This window comes from Nannospalax galili, unplaced genomic scaffold (genome assembly GCF_000622305.1).
Source record: "Nannospalax galili isolate Female #2095 unplaced genomic scaffold, S.galili_v1.0 scaffold821, whole genome shotgun sequence".
In the NCBI taxonomy this organism is placed as follows: domain Eukaryota; kingdom Metazoa; phylum Chordata; class Mammalia; order Rodentia; family Spalacidae; genus Nannospalax; species Nannospalax galili.
Genome location: NW_008345684.1, coordinates 961,350 through 968,532, shown reverse-complemented (window position 1 = coordinate 968,532; position 7,183 = coordinate 961,350). Strand labels below are relative to the sequence as shown.

The 7,183-nt window shown below is 34.4% G+C and overlaps 1 protein-coding gene and 1 pseudogene across 1 annotated transcript in view; both read right to left on the bottom strand.

Moving 5' to 3' along the window:
• The window catches only part of Epha6 (EPH receptor A6), a 1,087,127-nt gene that overhangs the window by 635,150 nt on the left and 444,794 nt on the right, over positions 1-7,183 (bottom strand). The gene's annotated exons all lie outside the window — the stretch shown is intronic.
• Positions 3,431-4,859, bottom strand: LOC115071829 (annotated as a pseudogene).

The window sequence follows — 7,183 nt, the reverse complement described above, 5'->3', positions numbered from 1 at the left end:
TAAATGGTGGCTCTGTTTCATTTTTTTCGTAGGTGAAAAAACAAACAAAAAATTCAGGCAACTTGCATACACTACATAGTGGAAAAGAAAACCCCAGTTTGGTAAAAACTGTTAATAAATTTTAGATTTCTGGTAACTTTCAATTACCCTAAATTGACTCTAACTATGTAAAGAAACAGCATCTTTAATAAATTATTTAAAAGTGAAGGAAAAACAGAAACAAGATAATTTCTGGGGCATGTTACTTTATGGAAATGTTTAATAGTTCACGTCTTCTGTGATTTGAATTAAAAGACATTAAAGCAACTTCCAATTGTTATTGCTTACTAATTTGTCAGAGGAAATGAAATTTTCCCTTACTTAATTCTATAAAATATATTTTGAGATGCTGCGTTCATTCATGTTGAAATACAGTACAATTGTCTGACTGACAAATTAGCTTTTGTTTGGTTTGGTTATTAAAAGATAGCAAAAATTCAAAAATAGGAATTAGATGTTTTCTTCTAGTTCCTTAGATGCAGTTTGATAATAATTTATGGGCAATTTAGAACCAAAATACCTTAGGCTTATTGCCAAGTGAGTTCATCTTTAATCAGCCATCATGTTTAAGCCTAATTATAAAATAAAAGGCATCAGACTTCATATTTACCCTTTTCCTGCCTCCAGCAGGCAATCAAGACTATGCCCACATTGGCATTTTATTGGATGTTTATAGATATGTGAATTCCCTTTATTAGATTAAAGTCTCATGGGATGCAAAATGTAAGCCATATTAATTTTCTCAATCCCTTATATTTAAGATAGGGCCACCTACATGGTCTGCTGAGCACTGGTAAGTTTTCAGTAAATATATATTAAATTGAATAAACCCTGAGAAATGATACCAAGAATTGGGGCACTGGAGACTTTTAGGGTATAACTAAGCAGTACAAGTAAAAATGCTGAATGTGCAAGTCTGAACTGCTGGAGGGTACACAGCAATAGAGGCTGCCAGACTGCAAGCATCATAGAACAGAGATATTTCATTTATTGCGCACTTAATAGGCATCAAGCATGCTTGTAGTAGAGGATTTCAGGGAAGTCTAGGATTTCTCCTCTGTTGTGTCAAGCAAGGAGTCCACTCTAAACTACTGTTCTGCAAATTCTGTGGTCTTCAGAGATCTGCAACTGCTGCTCCTTTTCCTAGAACAACCTAACTTGAGGTTCTGCTCAAAGTGTCTTTCTGAGGTTGAGTTGTTTTTTTTTTTCTTTTAAGGGCAGAGGTCTATCACCATTATTTTCCAGGATTCACTGGCATCAATTAAACTCTGCATTACATTAGCTTATGGATATTTCTAACATTGTATACAAAGTAATGGTTTGTTTCCCTGAGACCAAAGACACTATAAAATTCATACTTACATTTAAAGTGTATATATTTGTCTGAAACTGAACATTATTTTCTTTTGGAAAGGAGATAGAGTTTTGGGTTCTCAATAATAATTTCTGAAAAAAATAATTCTCATATTTTATCAAAGACTGATACAACCTCACAGAGTGTAAGTCTGCCCAAAGTGGTAAAGACAGGATTATGCTCATAACCTATCCTTTAGGAAACATTCTCTTCCTCTAGCAGATGGTTCTCATCTTGGGACAGAGTAGAATCCCCTCAGAACTGTAGAAAACACTCATACCCCAGGCCACTCCAATTCAATTAAATCAAATCTCCATAAGAGGTGGGGAATGATTGTCAGTGCTATGTGGGTTATCCTAATGTGTATCCAGGCATAGGAAGTAAGTCTTTCCTTCATTTAAGAGTAAGATTAAGAAAAAATATTGTCCAAGTCATAGCTTCACATAACACCCTTCCCTTATGCTGCAAGCTCTGAAATGGCTGCCATACTTCTAGCTGTGAATGATCCCAGATTTAATATAATCAAAATCAAATTCATTAGTATGTTATTGTTTACAGATGAGATACTTATTACTGGCTAAATTGATAGAGGAGCTTCGAGAATTCTCTGCCTTATTTTTCTCTTCTTGTAAATATCTTTTTATTACAAAGGCACCTTCTAAATTTCTAGGTGTCCTCCTGGGCCAGTCTACTTTTTCTAATTGTAAATATGCAAACTCATTCAGAGTACAAGGGCACTATACTTATACTTGGTTTGCAAATAGGGAGCAAACAAGAAGCAGAGAGAGCAACCTAAGTGATGGCAAGAACCACCTAACTTGGTCAGCAGTCATCAGCAAATCACAGTCTTCTAGAAATTCCAACTTGCAAACATGTGAAAACTATTTTGTGCCCTCAATTTTTACTTACTCATATGAAGTGTTCAGTATCAAGACTTTTCAATGTTATGTCCTTGCTTAAATGTTTTCAAAATAAAGAGATGATAAATATTTAAGAAGACAGATATGTTTGATAAGATTAGAATTTTATAAAATGTATACATGTATAAAAATATAATGAGGTTAACCTTAACCCATAAATATGGACAATTTTTATACATTAGTTAAAAAATTTTAAAAAACCTGGAAAATGAAAAAAATACTTTGCACTAGATGATGATGATGATGATGATGATGATGATGATGATGATGATTTGTTTTTGTTCTTTTTGAGACAGGGTTTCCTTATAGCCTGCCTGGCCCGGAACATGCTGTGTACCACAGGCTGGCCTCAATGTCACAGAGATCTACTTGCCTTTGCTTCCAGAGTTCTGGGATTGAAGGTGTGCACTACCACTCCTGGTCCTCACTAGATTTTTTAATGAAAAATGTGCTTTGTTATTTCAAGAATGCTAGTAGGCAAAGGAAAGAAATAGTAACAGGGATCTTATTCCATTAATTTTGCCTTAAAAAATATTTTATGCTCAGCGTGGTGGCACATGCCTTTAATCCCAGCACTTGGGAGGCAAAGGCAGGATCTCTGTGAGTTCAGGGACAGCCTGGTCTCCATGGTGAATCCAGGACAGTTGGGGCTACAGGGAGACCCTGTCTCAAAAACACCAAAAAAATGTTTACTTATTATTTTTATTTTATATGTATGATTATATTGCCCTTATGTAAGTGTATCCCTGTTGAGCAATGCCACAGAGGTCAGAAGAATAACAATAATAGCAACAACAGAAGAATACTGTATACCACAAAACCACAGTGGACTCCTCATCTTAGCAAACTTGCTGTGTTGACAGCTGTGAACACGAAGCACATGACAAATGTCTATGTACTATCATAACATTTCATGAACACTTAAAACCAATAAAGGGAGGAATTACATTCTTAAAAAGAAAATAGGAATTTTGAACAGCACATGGTTGAAAATGAGCCTAGAAAAATTAATCAGACAATAGAAAATTCTCCCTTTGCATTATGAAAAGGGCAATCAGTTATCTACTGTTACAGAAATGAAGAAAGGTAGAATATTTCAAACTCTTTTTAACCATTCTCATAAAGAGACTTCCCCCAACTGCCAGAGATCGTGACTAGCCTCTTGGTCAGTCATCCAGAAGCAATGTTTCAGATAAGTCATGAACTTGACTTCCACTTTGGGAAGAGAACTACCTTTTGCTATACTTGCATTTTTACTGTAATATTTTCTATAGAATTAGGTCATTTTGTTGTTTTAGGAGATTTTTCCTGTTTTTGAAACATTTTTGATATTTAGATCTTGGTGTTGATAGTTTTGTTTTTCCAATCTGGTTCGATTTTTGTGTAGTTTTGGTTGGAGTACCTCATATAGATTTCTTCACTGGAGTTTTTTTAAGTTTCCTTCTCATCATCATCATATTCATCAGCAAGTTTTACTTTTTTCTGTGTAACCTTGCTACCACTTCCGGGACAGATAGATTTCCAGATAGCCTTAAGTGCTTTACATCTCCCTCTTCATCTTTTGACTTTGCGTCGGAATTCCCCCTCAATGACTAGGTGCTGTCCACTAATATGCAGAGGCCCTGAACCACACTTCAATCTTAAGACCACGGGTGGTGTAATTTCAAATGGAATTTATTGCAGAGTCATTTTCAAAGTTGCCAGTGTGCTATTCTTAAAATTTTGATTTATCTATTTTTATTTTATGAGGGTTTTGCCGACATGTATGTATGTATGTATGTATGTATGTATGTATGTAAGTGCACTCGTTTTGTGCACTAGCCACGGAGGACAGACATGGGCATGACAGAGCATCAGATTCCCTGGACATGGAGTTAAGAACAGCTGTAAGCATCCATAATGTTACTGGGAACCAAACCCGGAGTGCAGGAGTACAGTACTCAGTGTTCTTAACCACTGAGCCATCTCTCCAGTTCGTCAGTGATACTTTAATTGAACTACCTTTAAAGTTCATTGCCTCTGCTTCAGCAATGTGTGAATCAACTTTTGTCTCAGCCCCTAAACACACTTTTCTTAACGGTAACTGGGGCTCATTTAAAACATTATCCATCTTAAAGTGATAGATTTTGCTGGCATATAGTTCACAACTGGAAAGATAGTTCTGAGACCTCAAAGGGCTCATCTCTGTGTCTACCAAGTCTTCCAAGTGGTCCAGGTATTCACTTTGGAGAAAAGCCAAAAGGAATTAGAATTATTTCCTCAGAGCAGACAATAAAAAAAGAACTCTATTCTGTCCTCTATAGGACAGAATAGGGGAATCACATGAAGATTTTAAATTAGTTCTTTTTTATTGTAAGATTATATACTTTATTTGTTAGAATTTCAGTTTCTGAACAAGTTGAGAGAATATATTGACTGAAAATTTGGAATGCAGCATACCTCTATTCAGATTTCCATAGTGGCTTTACTAGTTTGCATTCTTACCAGAAGTGAGTAGTGAATAACACTTCCTCTTTCCTCACATCCTCAGAAGCATTTGTAGACATTTGTTTCCTTTATGGTAGCCATACTGACAAGGGTGAGATGGAATCTAGGTGCAGCTTTAATTTGCATTTTTCCAGAGAGTATATTTCTTAAACATTTTAAAACAAATGTTAAAAGCTATTTTTGATATTGATGATCTGTACTTAGACGTTGGTGTCGCAGAGTGAAAATGAAGCCTAAAAACAAAAATATTATTTGTTTTATATAGATGGAAGCTGTCCTTCACATGTATTCATGTTTCCAGAGTTTAAGAGCATGAATATATTGTTTCCAACACCATCCTTTGCAAATTAAAATATAGAAATGCCATATTGGCAACTAAGTGTCATTCTTATTTAGCTTCTAATAACTGAGTCTCTTAATTTTTGTTATAAAAGCAAAGTAAAATTTATTAAAAAAATGTTATCTAAAATTCAGGTATATAGGTAAAGAAAAGGTCACTTAGTCTTGTTCCTGCTCTCAACATACTCTGCAGCAGCTGAAATTTATGAATTGGAATATATTCTTCAGGATTATTTTTTGTGTATTTATGAATATATATATGTCAACACTTGGAAATAGAGGTCTTTCAGATATTGATATAAAATAGTTTATATATTGCTCTCTGATGTTTCTTTTTACTTGTTAGAGATTTTTTTTCATCACCATTGACAGACATTTACTATTATTTATATATTATTGTTTTCTACTTAAAATTACTTTCATTACTTTATTTATATGTATGTGTGTATGCCTGTGTTTGTGTAGGCCCTTGGAGGACAAAAGATGGCATTGTATCTCCTGAGGCTGTAGTTATATATGGTTGTGAGCTACCTGACATGGGTGATGGGAACTGAGCTCTAGTCCTCTGGAAGGACAGCAAGCATTATTAACCACTGAGTCATCTCTCCAGACCCATTGTTTTCTAATTTTTATTTAAGAAAAATTTCAAACATATAAGAATTATGAAGCATGCCATATGTAATAAGTAAAATCATTTTCATATGTTAATAGTTGGAGATATTTATTCTTTTCTAAAGTAAATAAAATATTAAGGGTGCTGATGAAGCTGCCTTCCCTCCTCCATCCCTAATCTTCCTCCTCTATGTTATTCTCTCCAGGATGATTCATTATTACCTGTTCCTGTCCTTATAGCTTTAACTGTATGAAAGCAGTAAGTAAATATCATGGTTCTCTATGAGATTCATTCCATTCTTTACAGATGGTTTAGCAATCAGTTTTTCCCACAGTAATTCTTAAAAGTTATTACTGTTAATATATATGCAGTTTATTAATTGCAACTTATGTTTAACATCCTATCATATAAAGATGCCATAATTTATTCATTTATCTTCTCACAATCATTTGTTTCTTTAAAATAATCATCTTGTAAACCGAATGCAGTGATAAGATTCCTTATACATTCCATTAGCTATGCATGTGGAAAAATTCTCCAAGAAGGATATGGAACTTCTATGTCATAGATGATATATTCTAAAACTCTGCTAGATGTTATTAAAATTCATCAAATTTTTTTTAACTTTTACAAAAACTTTATTGAGAATTTCACCCATGTATATAAGGTGTTTTGATCAAATCCATGCCCACTCCCTTCCCTCCAACATTCCCCCCTCTGAAGAGGTAACCCTAAAATCTTTTAAGGATTAGATACAAGCTCCCAAATACTTTTGACATTTTTGTCCTTTAGAACAGAGTATGTTGCTAACAGGCCCAAGGTCATTTTGACATTTAGCCCAGAAATTTGCTACATTTCTTTGGTTTTTTTTTTTTACCCTAACTGCCTAGCCAAGTCCCACCTCCTATTCTTATCATGCCATCCTCTCAAGAGATCACCCAAATTGCCAATAGGGAATAGGGACGCAGACCACTCTGGCTTCTTCTGAGAACAGGGATGGGAGGGGCAACTGGAGTAGCCCTTCAGTGGGTCTATCTAACAGACTCTCAAATTGCATAACTCTTGTCTCTAAGGGGTAAAGAAAGTTCTTGAATCATGAATAGGAGATGTGAAGGAGAAGTAAAGGCAAGAGTAATTAGCATTACCAGTTCTAGACAGGGAAGTAGAAAAATCAAAACTTTTATATAAATTAATTATTTCAAAATCAGTGAACAAGAATACTATTTTCTCACTGCCTCAGATATATTTAGCATAATCAATATTGACATTTACCAATCAAATATTTTATATATATCATTTTTGTTTTAATTTTCATTCTATTTATTTTAGGGACACTGTGTTCAACACTGACTATTTTTAATCATTTATTGCTTTTTCTATAGGAGGACTATGCTTTCCCTTCTTTGTACACTCATAGACATTAGGGCTTAT